This window comes from Ischnura elegans, chromosome 6, assembly GCF_921293095.1.
Source record: "Ischnura elegans chromosome 6, ioIscEleg1.1, whole genome shotgun sequence".
NCBI classification, from domain to species: Eukaryota; Metazoa; Arthropoda; class Insecta; order Odonata; family Coenagrionidae; genus Ischnura; species Ischnura elegans.
Genome location: NC_060251.1, coordinates 50,216,065 through 50,231,026, shown reverse-complemented (window position 1 = coordinate 50,231,026; position 14,962 = coordinate 50,216,065).

Here is a 14,962-nt window from a genome sequence, read left to right as displayed (position 1 = left end):
AATCCATACTCTCCTTCAACATAACTGGAGTCAAGCAGTTGATAGACAAATTTATTTAAAACAATATAGATAAACTCGTAGAGGTCAACGATTACCGTTCTGTTTGCTCTGCAAAGTAACATTTTATTACTATCAAAGATCTCGTTAATTAGAAAAATTAAGCAATACCAATTCCGGTATTCGTTCCGACTAGCAGAGTCAAGGCGAATGGTCCCTAAGTGGGCTGGTGTACGATAACCATGGTACTGCTCATACAAGTAAGGTCGTTTACGTCGCCAAAATGAGACCCTTTCTGCGTATGACGTCACGGAAGTGCAATTCGTGCTGAGAGTAAACAAAAATCTAAAGTAGTAAACAAAGATAACCAAAAGGTGACTTGAGCTTTATCCATGAAATTACGGATGAAAGCTCTAAAAATTTAGTTTTTTTATAACATGCCAATAGGTGTATTCAGAAGTAGAAACATTAAACTTGGACAAATTTTTTGTTATCATTTGGCGTGCACTTATGTCACTTGACTTATAATATAGTAGATTTTATTCCTCAATCAAAAAAGGCTGAATAAAAATAAAAATTATAGGGTGTAGGAGTCGATAGAATTAAAATGTGTCTACTTACGCGACTGAACAGACTTTCAGCGAGTATATTGAAAAAGTGACTCCTTTGAATAAAGCTAAACTAACATATTCTCACTTTTGCTATGCCACAAAAATTCTATTTACGTTTTATGTTAAACTAGAATCAAAATGTTACACATAGAAGAAAGCCAGTGCTAATATGTGAGACCAAAAACCTCTCCGTGAAAACGTGTACAAATAATCATCACGACGTTTCCTGTGTTAATTTCAGATCCATCATTTCTTCACTATAGTGTAATTAACGTCACGATTTCCAAATTTATGGTATTAGTGGCAATAGCTGGCTATTTCGGTAAAATTTAATTTCTACTTTCATCAGTTAAAACCAATTAAGGGTAGTTTTGGGATCTTACTCCCGCATTGAGCCAAGGCTCTCGTGGCATTAACATAATTCAAATATCATTATTTTCTTCTCACACATCCTCCGGATGTATTCAGAGTAGCCTTCATCATTGGTTATAAAATAGTGTGAAATATCTTAAACACCTTCGTCAGTTCCATTAATGATGTAGATTGATACAAGCGAAGTATAAACCTCCCTTTCCTTGTGAAAGTAAAAATCACTCCTAAGTTAATAAGCCGTTGATATGCACCTGTTGATATAAAATAAATGCACTATAATGACGTAATTAATAGATGCACACTGAACGACTTTGTATTAGTGGTACCATGATGATGATATTTGGGGCCTAAATTATGTTAATATATTCTTCAGTGTAAACACATTTTCGTGTAGTTTTGCTCTGAGATATCAGTATTTTTTCGTATGGATTTTTTGATAGGGACAGGGGTGTAAATAGTTGTTATTGTTTCGTTATCATATTGGTTTCATTCGTCCCTCAATGTTTGAATGACATCGATTTTTAGGACAAGAACGAGGTCCCTTTTATTTGGGGATTTATTTAATGTGATAGCTGGAGAGTTGTCACCCCATCCTGGAGGCCTGTGTTCTAATCACGGTCGTAGTGAAGATTTTTCGTAGGAAGCCCGATTCCCGGTTGGGTGATGTGTGGATGGCGCCTCAGGTGCAGTGCGTTTTCTTAAGGATAGGACGTTAAACTATGTTTTCCTCGGCGTCTTTCTTTCAGAGCTGGCTTATGCCGACTCCGAGTTTTCTCCGATCCTCTTACCCTATCCTTCTATTTTGGCTCATGTGACTTAAACTGTCAGTCGCTTCCCTTTACAACAAGCCATGAGAACCGATTAGAATAACTTGACTTAGCATTAATTTAATTATTGCGCATGAGACCATTTGATGGCATATTCCCTCAGTCATAGCACACACCGAGTATCATTCGTGAAATAGATGTCAGATAACTTACAATGATTGCCATGTTTCTCGAAAGAGAGAAATAGCTCTCTTGCTTATGGTAAATTACACGAGAAATAGGAGATCTCTTCAAATAATAGCTTCTGTTACGCCATTTCAAGTTTTTTTAAACCAACATATGAGTATTCAACTCCATGATAATGGCCAATTAAGTCAAACTGAGCTGTGAACAAAGATTAAATAACAAAGATACTTTTTCAAGCTTTCGAGAGATTGAATCATGAAAGAAAATTTCTTCTTCGATAGATTCGTGTTCCTATTTGTTTGAAGCTTTTGCCCTTGGTGGTGCGTAACTCCGTTTGACCTGAGGAGAGAAGGCTATCCGAATGGGACATCCGGAGGTGTAATCTCAAAATGACTCAACTTCTAAGTCCTATGGCATAAGAATCGTAAGAGAATCGTTCCGTCTTATTAAGATAAGCCGGATGAAAATCTTAATAAGAAGACGGAACAACCTTATAGGCTACATCTTGGGACATGATGGCCTGATGAAGACAATCGTTGGATGACAAGAATATGGCAAGAACGGAAAAGGAACACCTCGAGTAAAATGTATGGAAGAGGTAAAGAAGGATGAGGAAGAGAATAAATATATAGGTGTGAAACGATTAGCTGATAGAAGAATTGAGTGGAGAGCTTCAAACCAACCTTGGGATTTTTGACCAGTGATGATGATGATGACTCTCAAAATAAGTTAATGATCCACTATTTGATGTCAAACTTATCCTGATATGTATAATTCGATGCCATTTAGAAATGGAAAATATTTATAGTGGATATCAGATATATTGTTCTTGCCTCGCCATCTCAAACTGAGGTATACACTCGCTTCCTTAGCTTGTTGCGTCTAGGATTTTGCTCTCACTGATTGAAATACCTCATGTGAGTATTCATTATTATTCTGGCAAAGAAGCGAAACGAACAAGATAATTTATGATTCTCGAGGATGTAGAGAGAGTGGACATAAACCCAAGATTCATAATCGCAAAAACAGGTGAGGGTCATAGGAATTGAGGGCACTGCGTAGCACCTGAAGTACCACTCACTTGTGATTTAAGAAAGGGTTTTCTGTGTAATTGATTATCAGAAACCCCTCAAATTTGAATATTTCGTCGCAATCAGACCTAGTTGTTTCGAATTTTGACGTTAAATTCATGGAAAAATTCCTCAACAGGTTGGCCAATTTTTCCTAATTCATTATTTCTCCAAACGATGGTAAGAAAGTGCCCAAGAATGTCAATGCTTTATTGCGAAATGTAGTTAAATTGGACAAGAAATTCTTACTGTAGTAAATTTATGCGAAGTAATGAGTAACTGAAGAATTAATTAACGAAATTATATGAATACATTATTACCCTTTTGGAATCTGAAAGATATTAATTTTGAAAAATTACAAAGGTATGTAAATTTTGTCAATGTATTATTTCAGGTTTACTTGGCGGATGGTATGGATAAATTTTTCACAGGTTTTACTACGGGTTAAAATATCTCTAGCTACTGATGTTTCATTAGAAAGTTAATCTGACGATACGCCGGGAACTATGGAGAAATCAACCCGGTGCAAGCGTGAAGAGTTTCTCTAAATTTTCATTAGCTTCAACTACGAGGCTGGTCGTCCGACGCTTACCCTCTAGGAGAAGGAGCCTATAATACCCAAACTGGATTAAAACCAACTCAAAGGACCACTATAATAGTATTGTCGGCTTCAGGTGGTTCAGTGGTGACGTGGTGGATGTCAGTAGGGGAGAAGGTTGTCGGTTCAAGTCGGGCTGGCCTCGGTGTCCTCAGGGTAAAGTTATTGCCTGCTTATCTAGGAGTCGCAGGTTCTAATCCCGTTCGGGTGGATTTTCTCCCATCAAGGGAATAAAAAGTCTATCAAGAGTTCGATCTTGAGTGTAGCGCTCTCCGGTAAGGAAGCTTCGACGCTAAGAAATGAGGACAAGTAATAATTGTTGACTTTCGAGATGTGGCTATCGAGGAAAATGGAGAATGTGAGAGGGACGGAAAGGAAGAGGAACGACAAAATGCTAGACGTGGAGGGCAAGGAGAGGGAACATGCAGAGGAAATACGGAGGATACATAAGGTTAAGCCTCAATCACACGATCATTTTTTCCATACCTCAGAATGATAGCTTCAGCGATAGATTTTTAGCGACCAAAAGAGTGATCGCTAGACCCATCATTTTCTGAATCACACGGTCATTCCTACCGTCCCATTTTCCATCGCTATTTCCGTATTTACAACTGTTATTTCTGCTGGTTCAATTAAATGCCAAGCGTGGCATTAAAATTGCTGAAAGCGGCCTTGCGTTGTGTGATTTTATGCAGGACGATGCCAGCTCTGGTTTCAGTTACGGAAAAAGGGACGTGTCGAGTGATGGAAAGCCCATCCCTCGAGCCATCGCGGAAAATAATTGCGAAAAACCGTCATTTTTTTCGCCATTGCTGGAGCTGTCCCTCCAAAGGGATGGAGCGAGTAATAAGCGGGGGGTACAAAGCCGCGTTAGAGGGAAAAATGGTAGTAAATCGAGGAAGGGGCGGAAGAGAATAGGATACGTAGTTATAATAATTCGAATAGGCGTTGCAATGACTAAAAGGGGGAACACAAATATTATAACAGAGGATTCTCCAGTTTGCATCTACACGCGTTGTCATCCACCTTACATTACGGAATTATAAAAGTCGCTTCTCACGCAAGTGAGGGGCAGACCGATCCGAATTCACGGAAATATTAGCTATCATTAGGACTTTTTATCAAAATTCATATTCTTGATGATGCCACCCATCAAACTCTTAGGTTTTCACTGCTATTTATCTTTGTTTTAGAATTTTTTAAAGTATAAAGTGAGAATGAGGGGATCGCTCTCACTTTATCGCCGGCAGGTGGAGATTTTTGAAAATCGATAATAATGCATCCTAATTGGTAACATGAATCAGGCTTCAAAAGGAAGGAATGGTAGCTCATCTTGTTGTCCTCTTGGGTGGGAATTTCGATTTGGGGAGGGATGATAGGCGAAGTGATTCGTAAAATTCTCCTTGCTAACCTACTCTGACCGGTAGAATACTATAATCGTTCGATAAGGTACGATGAGCAGAGGTAACGTGAGTCAAAAAAGTTTCCCAACAAATTGCATGGCGCCACCAAATCTCTTGATCAAAACTTCACTCTCTATATTGCTGTATTTTATTCAAGACCGTGCATTTGATGGTCGATATAATTTGTAAAACTTATCTTCTGGGATTTCATTACCCTCATGGAAGGATTTTATGGACTGTCAGAAAAGGTAAGGATATTGGTAAAATTTACATGGGTAAAATCAAAATTCTACAGGGCCATAAAGTACAATATTTGAAAAGACTTTCTATCCAGAATATTTTTTTATGATTAAAAAGTAAACAATTGCATCGATTACCATTTTACCCTTCTTCAAGTGCGTGACCTTAAAATAACAAACAATAATGAAGAAAGGGGTTCGGTTGGCGTGGTGTCTACAGAGTTAACTTAATATCCCATGGGCCCGAGTACTTACCCGGCGGTGGAAGAGAATTTTTAGAGAATGTCTAATCCCCTCTTAAGTGGTTTGTCGAGGACACTTCAAGCGCAACACTCTGTCCGTCGGATGGGACGTTAAACTGCGGTCCCTGAGGCGCCTTTCTTAAGAGCGGGCTTATAGAGATGCCAGTTTTCTCTTCACTCCATCCTCTCTTCATGGCGCAAATGATCTTAGCTGTCGGTCGTCTTCTCCAAATACGACACCAACAATAGATGGATTCAAATTTCGTCAAAAAATGCAAGTCTAACCATTCCATCGATAGGGAGACGATGTTGAGTCATAGTACATACTTATAGCCATACTAGGAATAATAGTAGATACAACAATGAGGAAGTGCTAAGAAGAGTGGGAGAAAAGAGATGTCTTCTGAAAACCTTATGGAGAAGACGGGGAAACTTAGTTGGCCACATTCTGAGATATGATGGCCTGATGAAAAAATCGGAGGACAGGTGGGAGGTAAGAAGACCAAGGGACGGCTCCAAATGCGTTACAAAGGACAATTGAGTTATAAAGGATGTAAAAGAGAAGAAATATGTCGCTATGAAAAGGTTAGCGGAGAGGAGAGAGGAATCCAGAGCTTCGTCAAACCAATCTAAAAATGTTTGACTGATGATGATCATGATATGATTGATATCGGATTCCTGTATCACTGAGGATGATGGGCGAGTTGCACATCAAAACGTCGGAAGGAGATAAGGAGGGCCTCACCCGGCGTGAGACTCACGAACTCTTCACTGCCTTACGCGTACTTCGTTTCTCGCGCCAATGTACCTCAAATTTTTCCTCGTGCGTGACATGACACGTGCTGTCGGTCGCCTCCTCCAAATAAAATTCCAACAATAGAGAAAGTCATATTTAATCAAAAAGCATAATTCACGCCACTCCATTGGTTGAGAGACATTTTTGAGTCATAGCGCATACCACGAATATTAAAAAAAGAAGATCCTCAAGTCTGCCTCTAAATTTGATATCACCTACCGCACATTTAAATGGGTCTACTAAAGTCGTCACTCGCATCGCTGACTAACGAAGTGATTTGAGTTCCTCTTGGGAGTGAGGTATAATTAAGAGGTTTGACCGAAATTTGTATACATGATGATGCGATCTATCAAACTCATAACTTTTTAACGTTATTCCTCGTAATTACAAATATAAAAATGCAAAATATTTGAAAATAGAGGTTCGTATTGCATTCATCACAGCGCCGCGGACATTTTTGGAAACAGATTGAAATGCGACTGAAGTGACAATAGAAATCACCCATATATGGGATTGAAATGGTCCTTCTCTATGCAGACAGCATCCCCTCGGTGCACACTTTGTACATTTCACGAAATATCACTCTCGCACCAACGTCCCTTAAATTTTTCCTCCGGGCCGCATTAAACCGTCGGCGGCGAGTTTGACGGAACGGCATGCACGAATCGGAACGGAGCGGAGGAGGAGTCGAGTCGTCCTTGAGGGAAGGGGAAGGGGGGAGGGAATTCAGTGGTCTGGATTGAGGGGAGAGGGGGGAAGAGAGGGGGCAGAGAGTGTGGTAAGGGAAAAAGAAACGAGGCGAAGGGTAGAGGAAGAGTAAGCGAATGGTAAGAAGAAACGTGGAGAGGGTACGCCCAGAATGTCGTGGAAGGGGAAGACACGAAGCGAATTAAATTGAAAGAGAAGAAAAAAAATAAACGGGCGGGAGAAATAATAAATACGAAAAAAATAAGAAGGAATAACCGACCGTTATCTTGTGCGGTCAAGAATTTTTAGCCAGTAATTAGGGAGGTTTTTTTCTCCCTCCCCATTCCTTCTCCCGGAGTGAAACGGCAACGCCTTCTCCACTGCATTCCTTCTCTCTTCCATCTTCCTCTTCCAGTTCTTTCTTCCCAACCTCCAACCCTTTCCCCCACCCCTCCACACACCCAATGGCCCTTTCCATGCTCCTTAAAGCCTTGGGGTCGGGAGGGTTGGAAACGAGGGACGAAATAAGACCGGAGCCTCAAGAATTGACTCGAAGATATGATGTGATTGCCATTCCTCTGTAACATTTTGGTTAGACACTTGTAAGATCAACGTTACCTATAAAGCTCATTCATTATGGATTAAAAAAAAGTATTGTATAGTTGACAAATGTTTCTCGGGTTTGCATCCAGGTTAAAGCTTTTATGTAAGCCGACGTTTCGGAAGACGACTTGTCTTCCATCCTCAAGGCTGTGTTACTTGAATGAACGTCATCAACGTCGGCTTACATAAAAGCTTTAACCTGGATGCAAACCCGAGAAACATTTGTCAGAAGTATTCACCAGGAAAAACTTAAATCGTTTATTATTGTATAGTTGCTCACGCATTGATTTAACCCGTTGGCCGGGTTAGAGAGGCGAGGGCATTAATCAACCCAGACTTTGACACAAGCGTGTGGATATCACAAATCCATGTATATTACACAATCGGGGGCCAGTTCCTTTCTGTGGATCAACTCTCACCTTAATAACTTTATTTGAGGGTGTCAGAAGGATTCAACTAGGATCTCAACCCGGAGCGCTTCGTTCAGAAGCCAAGTGCTCTATCCTTTAGTATGCGTTCTCCAACACGAAGTACACCATCAATAATTATATTAAAAATTATAACAGTTTAATGCTAGTACTTACGATCCTATTAGCCTTGATAGTGATAAAATGCGCCCTTTTAGTACAGTGGTCTTATACGCATTTGTAGCCGTAATACGAAAAATTGCATATACCCACCACCAACAAAGCCGCGTTGAAAGGCGTGTGGCGGAAGGATAGGATACTAGCCGTTTACCAGAACGAGAATCCAAATACAATATAGGTGCACATTGTGGGAGTTTGATCTAGCTCTTATTTAAACCTGTATTTTTCGGAGGAGTTACAAAATTACATATAGAATATACTGCAGAGCAGTTTGACATAAAATTCATGGTAAGTAATGTTTTTATAACATGATTTCATATTCAGGGTGTAAGAGTAGGGTATTCTGGGAAACGTGATGGCGAACTGCGTAGAGTGCTTGGCTATTAGGTAGCCTTGATAAAAATATCTCCGCACAATGCTACTTTGAATTTATTGCAACGATTTGTTTTTAAAACCGAGTTTTATCTTCAGATGATAAATAAGTAATTCCTGTGTTTATGCATGTGTGCACGGAGTGTGATGGAATTTTGCAAAGAGTTCTTTCCGACTGATTGAGGGTTCTCAGGTTCATATCCGACCGAATCCTTCAAATATCCCCCAAGAAAATTAATTAGTCCTTGACGCCGTATTTGGGAAATTCGTACGCTTATAACTTGGTGCGGGGAGAGCTCTATCATCTTATACACAAATCAATAGTCCAAGCGTAGGCATAGCAATAGGCATTGTTGGAGTTAGTTGGTCTCCTACCTCGAAAATGAATGTTTTAGTCACATGTAAGCCGAATAGAGGCATAAATTATTACATCTATTATTTTAAACAGTATTAAAGTCGTCAACGATATTATGAAAAGTTCGATGGAGAGGAAATAAATTTCGGTGGGATGCCTGGTGTTTTTAAAATTGAAAGTATAACGAAAGGTATGGTAGAATTCAGGTTTTACGTCCCATCTGTTGAACGGGTTAGCGTGTGATAGGTACTATCCTTATACCATTCGAAATTATGACTTATTCACTTAATTTTTCTGACATTCTTCGCTTATTGAATCCGAGCTCTGTTGTCGCGCTCTAGGGTGCAGCTAACTCTGAAATTTTCTGCCTCGGATAAACATTCGATTTATCAAGTGTACTACTGGGAGGACCAAAGATAAGAAACTGATGAAGAGTTGCTTTGTACTTCAAACTAGTTAAATCGCGCACTAAATACACTGTGAGCGTTTTGTTTTCTGAGCAGAGAGATTTAATCCCTTAAACTATCATACTGAGGAGGGCAGCTAGGATTGTTAAAAACTGTTACAAGCAGACAGGGAGTATTAAACAGCTTTAAGAAGGATTACTACGAGATCGGCTAGAGACTCATGCCAGGCGCCGACCACGCGCCAGGCTTAGATTACTTGAGCAATTGAGAAAAAAATCTCGTGATGTGAGAAAGAGATTATCATGTGGATCGCTTATATGTAAGCCAAGTATGAGCGATAAAATAAGGGAAAAGATCGCCGAATGGATTCACGAATGTATGTTTTTACAAGGTTGTAAAAAGCTTTAAATATAGAGCTGTAATCTAAGAGCTCTCGACGCACAATAAGATCCTCTTTTTCTTCTTTCTGCAGTTGACGCAGAGAGTGCCCTTACATCTCCTGCCAATCACCTATGAATCCTCACGCAATGCACATGTGAATCCTTACAATATCCTTCTAGACTCAAGGATAGCTGTTAATCCCTTATTAAGCACATTCTATTACCATAGGTATCATCGTTTTTCACATAACGAGCTTTCGGTCATTGCTACGCAGATGCCTCTATATATTTTGCCTAATGAAATAGCTATTTGATTCCTTCTGCGCAAAGTATATTAGTTCCCATATGCTATATCCATGCATTTTTGCTCGCTTAATAAAGTAGCTATCGAGAAGCGCATGACACTCTGAAATAGGAAAAAACAATACTTTGACTTGGATTTCGAAACAAAGGTAGCACTCAATCACAAATTTAAGGCAAAAGGACTGAGGGAGCGTTAGTGGCAACATGCTCGTCAATAAAAACTGTTTTCGCTCCCGATTTTTGTCGAAGTATAAAAAATAAAGGGATCCGAACTACCCCATACGTAACCGCCACATACTTCTAGGCGTTCGACTGGGGAAATGTCGAAGTTCTTAACCCTTCTGTAAAGCAGAACGTCGAGAAGGTTATTGTCGTCTCTGTTTCCTTGCATTTAATTTAAGTTACTCTAGTCCGTTACCCTTTTCTTGATCTTCCTCGGATATGTGGTGATGTCACGGACTGACCAATTACGTGACTACTTTTGCATTTTTATAGTTTTAATTTATTATACAGTGACTAATAGTAGGTGAGTATAACGCAATTATTACAGTTAGTTCAAAAGTTTGTGAATAAAATCGTGAATTTGAGAGAAATACCCCGTCTAAGAGGCTGATGATATGAAGTGTCTATAAGTGGGAAAATACTATGCACATGGTCTTTTGGCTCGTGCAGAAAAGGTATAGGAGGGATGGAATGTTGATGAACCTCAAGAATAATCCTGCATCCACTACTCCATTTTCACTCCGTTGCGAGTTTTACGATGAAAGTAAAATGGGCCAGGGCATAACCTGCAGACCTATACGTTAAGCTTAACCGAAAACATGTCCTGTCGTTGCTACAATTAACCTTTTTTTCGTTTTCAAAAGAGATCCGAAAGAGTGAAGAGATGAGACACATTGAGAGTATTCAATCGGTTTTTTACTGTAAAAAATTACCTTTTAAAGGTTACCACACAAATAAAAAAGGAAACCACGGCGGGCTATCCAGTGTAATGCCATTACGAAGTCACCCGCATGGGCATATATGCGAAAACTCGATTGTTGACAATTCATTTGCCTTGACCTGGATTCGAACCAGGATCCCTTATATATACATTCCAAGTACCACTTAAAGCAAAGAAATGAAGTGAAAAATGCACGTTAAAACAGTCGGTTATTTCTATAATGGATTTTATTTAACCTTTTGCCCTTTTCCTTACCACTCTCCTCGACTCCTCAGCGAAACCACATTTTTCAATTCTTCATTAATCTCTTGCCATACCCCACCATGGCGAATCCTCCCCTTTCATTTCTCTTTCCATCATCCTTTTCTTGAGTCTCGTGGGCTCATCGCAACCGCCTCACTGCACAAATTGGTAAGAGCGAAAGACGTTGAGGGTCGAGAAAAAGAGAGCATTTGTGTTGTATACACCTTCCACACAAAACAGCAAACAAGCTGGGTGCGGAAAGCGCACTGCTTTTTAAACCTTCTCTTTTTTTTCTCTCTATCTCTCGCTCCCTCCCCTCTCGCCCCTCCCCGCCTCCCCCTCCCTCCCTTCCCGACCGCTCCCCCCCTCTCTCTCTCTCCGCTCCGCCTCCCTGTACCTCGGCCGCCGATTCCACTGCCCTCAGGTGGCTGTCAGGCTCAAACACATCCGCACGCATACTCCTCGGGGTTTTACTGGGCGGACGGCTATCGCAAGGCGAAAGAAGAGACACAGATAGAGAGAGAGGAGACCGAAAGACGTGAGAGAGTGTGCGGTATAACAACGAAAAGGGGATAGTCAAGTACGCTGGGATATATCCGGGCGTGTGGAAAGTGAACTGTGCTCGAGAGAAACGAGGAGCCAAAAGAGGAACGTGAAGCGGGCGAGGAAATGGCGAAGAAAGCTGGCCTTGCGAGTGATCGGTGGGAGGTCCTACCTGAGTGAAAACGGAAGTTGAATGGTCCCCGTTCTCCCACACAACAGTGGAGAGGAACCTACCCAAACCCCACCACCCACCCACGTACCCTACAACAGTGTTGTGTGAGCTGCTTTTGGGTGCGTGGATCCTTCGCCAACAAACCACCAAAATCGCCTCGAAATCCCCCAAATTCTCCCTGCTCACCTGTGTAATCTGCAGTGAAAGGGAATAATAAAAGGGTGCCATTCAAGTATCTCCCGACTCGTGCACGTTCCTGAGCCGCGCCGGACGAAAACTTGTGTCGCGAGCGGTTCGGGCACGCCTGGTTCGCCCAGAAAATTAAAAAAGACAACACACAGGGGGCCCTAGTGGATCGTGTCGCGAGCCTCCCGCAGTGAGGTGAAGCACGTATCGGCGTGCGTCGAAGGAAGTGTGTTCCTTTCGCCTTGTCTTCTCCCCGCAAGTGCGTCAAGCGACGTTTTCCTGTGGGCGAATACCATTTCTCCCAAGGCCTTCTCACATGACCTACTGGGACACCACACTATCGACGGCTGATTTATCATGTGGCAACCTCACTGACTCGCGGGCGAAGAGGAAGTATTAATCGTGATAAAAGTGAGAGTGGAAGAATAGTTGTGGAGATAACCAAGGCGGGCGTCTAGTCTTTATGCTCAGACGTCTACACATTCGAATCAAGAGATTGCTTGCTGAGGAAGAGGCTCAATCCAAGCCTTTGACCTCGAAGGATTCCAAGGAATATTCCTCAAAGGTTAACGTGTACAGCGTGTCGAGTATACCACCCCAGCAAACCTAGTGTTTGAACCACCAACCTATCCGCTAGGCTCGCCCTCGTGGTTCGCTTGTACGAATCCTATATTTTCCCGCCCTTGCTATTGTGGAAACCCCTCCCCCTTTTTCCAGCCGAAAACCCCATGCCCAAACTAAGTTATTACACCACCGCCGTTATAATACCCGCCCTTCATACGCTAACCTCCCCCCACCACGGGAGAACCCCGCCTCCATTACGTGAAGAATTACGCCCGGCACCAGGCAGTGCGGAGAGTTTGGTTGGCGTATAAAATTGTGTATGTGTGTGTAGAGTGTGTGTGGGAGCTTGATTCGTGACTGTGGGAGCCTCTCTGCGGCGCTGGTGCGAGAGAGTTGACTGATAAACCGCTGCTTCCCTCTATACCACACGCAAGTAAATAAGACGGGGTTCGGACCAAAAATACACCGACGTACACACTAACACTCTCACGCAGTGTACTACACGTATGCAATCTTACGTGAAACCGGGTTTTGTGACGTTTTCGTGTGAGACAGTGACCGCTTTACTCTCTTCTACCATTATTGAGATCGTATACGCAAGAGTAGTCTTTTAAATCAACACAATCATCCGTCGTGCCCGAATATAATATTGACCAACACTGTGTGTAACGCTCCGTGAATGGTTTTGGTGCGTTAGAGAGACTACTCTGCTGTAGTATTCTCATCCTGTAGTAAAGTCGAGCGTTACATTTTTGTGCAACATTCGAAGAAGAGGGTCACGCGGAAGGTGACTGGCGGAGTTTGCCCTCAACTCGTGGATCCCTGGTGTTTATTGTGAGACAGGCTGGGTATGCCAGGCGATCGTCAAACCGTGAAGGTTGTTCTTCCTCTAGAGATAACGTGTGTGCCGACCCACTTTCTAAGCACCACCTTAGTTCCCTACCTGTGAGCCAACAACACGAGTAAAATAAACGAAGAACCCGTTATAAATATCCCATCATCCTTATTGCTTGCAGTTCAGCTTCCTTCAATTGTTTTTATTAGACATTTCGATTTTATTTCCTCTCGACCGTTTCATCGATCGGCGATAAAGTGTACGCGCCACTGTTTTCAATCGGAAAGGGTTGATTTTATAGGGAAGGTTTGAGCAGAATTTCAAGCCAGAGTCAAGGAAATGAAGATATTGAATAAGAAATAAGCACATTTATCTATAATTGTGTAGATGAAAGGTAGGGAATTTGTAATTTTCCTTTGAATTTCCACTCACTGCAGCACGCGACCTAGTGCCGACTGCCAGCGTCACTTATTTTTTCCCCGATCCTTCCGATTTATTTTGGAGGAAGTCCTCCCCAAAATCCATTCTTACTTCAGTCTCTTTTCATCCTCTCCGCATTTCCCTTCCCCTCTAGCCCATCTTAAATCACCCCCATTTGAGCAACTCCTCTGTTCTCGCTTCCCCTACACCCTGTAAGGTTCCCCACCACCACCCTACTCCTTCTACCGGCCCCTATAGGCAAGACCACACTACCCCTCCTTACCCTTACCAATCCGCCCACCCTGCCCCCTTCCCCCTTGCGGCCAAAAGGGTCTGGTTGGCGCTGGAAGCAGTGGTGATGAAGTTTTGAAAAAAATATATCTTCCAATTTTTTTAGATGGAGAAAAAGGGTAGGGGTTCCGCCCATCCTTGAGTCTGACCAAGAGAATACTTATTTATCGCCATCATAATCATCATCTTTGTCTCTCGTCATAAGTGTCTGTAGTGTTTGAATGCACTCGATTTTGTGTGTAAGAGAGTGAGTCCTCGTTGACGTGTTATTTCAACTGAAATATATAGAGTGCATGTGCTTTCTGCCGTTTTTGCGGTACATATACCCCCCTTGTGCGAAAAGCTTGACGTTATGGCCGGTAAAGGTTATGTTTTGGTGAAATAACTAATGTATAGATCGAATTAAAACAACAGAGAGGGAAGGAAAAGCGAGCAGTAGAATCAGAAAACCTGAAGAGGAAGAGGAAAAAAAAACTTAGGGGGTACACTTAGGGAAACCAAATTTGTAGGGCAGGGATAAACAGATGAAGGAAGATGACCCGAATAGGCGGTCAATAGCTCACGACATGTGATCCGTGTGGATCATAGCCCCTTTTCCCCTCCCCATAGGACTATTTTTTTGTGCTAGTGATCCCGATCGCGTGATTTTGAGGCAAACAGTAGACGTCACAGGATTTGTCCGTTGTCCAGAACTGTGGAAACAAAAACCTGAAGAGGACAGTGCGCACCCAACGTGGGACTGTGGATGTGGAAGACTGTAGACTTGGTGTGAAAGTGAAGAAGAGTACTT